The sequence below is a fragment of the Oratosquilla oratoria genome, chromosome 2 (genome assembly GCF_046742065.1).
Source record: "Oratosquilla oratoria isolate Oo_2021 chromosome 2, ASM4674206v1, whole genome shotgun sequence".
Taxonomy (NCBI): Eukaryota; Metazoa; Arthropoda; class Malacostraca; order Stomatopoda; family Squillidae; genus Oratosquilla; species Oratosquilla oratoria.
This window is the reverse complement of record NC_134778.1, coordinates 39,620,757-39,621,347: the sequence shown is the minus strand read 5'-3', so window position 1 is coordinate 39,621,347 and position 591 is coordinate 39,620,757.

The following is a 591-nucleotide window of genomic DNA, read 5'->3' as shown; positions in this document are numbered from 1 at the left end:
AGTAGGGGAGAGAATTGGAGGAATCAGCGTAATTGAAAGATGAGATGAAAGGAGCAAAGCGATAGATTAAGATAAAAGTGTACCAAGAAACGCAGAAAGGAAAGGAGAAAATAATGAAGAAGTGATGAAAGAGAAGAGCGAGGGGGTGGAGGAGGAAGAGGAGGAGGAGAAGGACAGGAAAGGAAGATTAAAAAGAGACTAAGTGGAGACGGGGAGAATGGGAGAGGAAACAGAAACGGGGTATGAGAGAGGGAGAGAGGGAAAGATGAGGTAGGAAAGGATGAGAAGAACAAGATGAAAGGACGATAAAGGTTTAGCAAAATAAGGGAAGAAAGAGAATGGGGGACACGGTGTGGGGGAGGGTAAAGGAGAGGAGGGAGGGGGGAGGAGGGAGGAGGGAGGGAAGCAATAGGACAAGGAGATGAAAGAGGAGTAAAGGTTAGGCAAAATAGGAGAAGAAAAGGTGGGGGAGAGAGGTGGAGAGGGGAGGAGAAGGGGAGACTGAAAGGTAAGGAAGATCAAAGCGAAGCAACAGTAAACATGGCCAGAAGGAGAAAGAAGAGGAAGAGGTGGAAGCCGCCAAGGACCGAG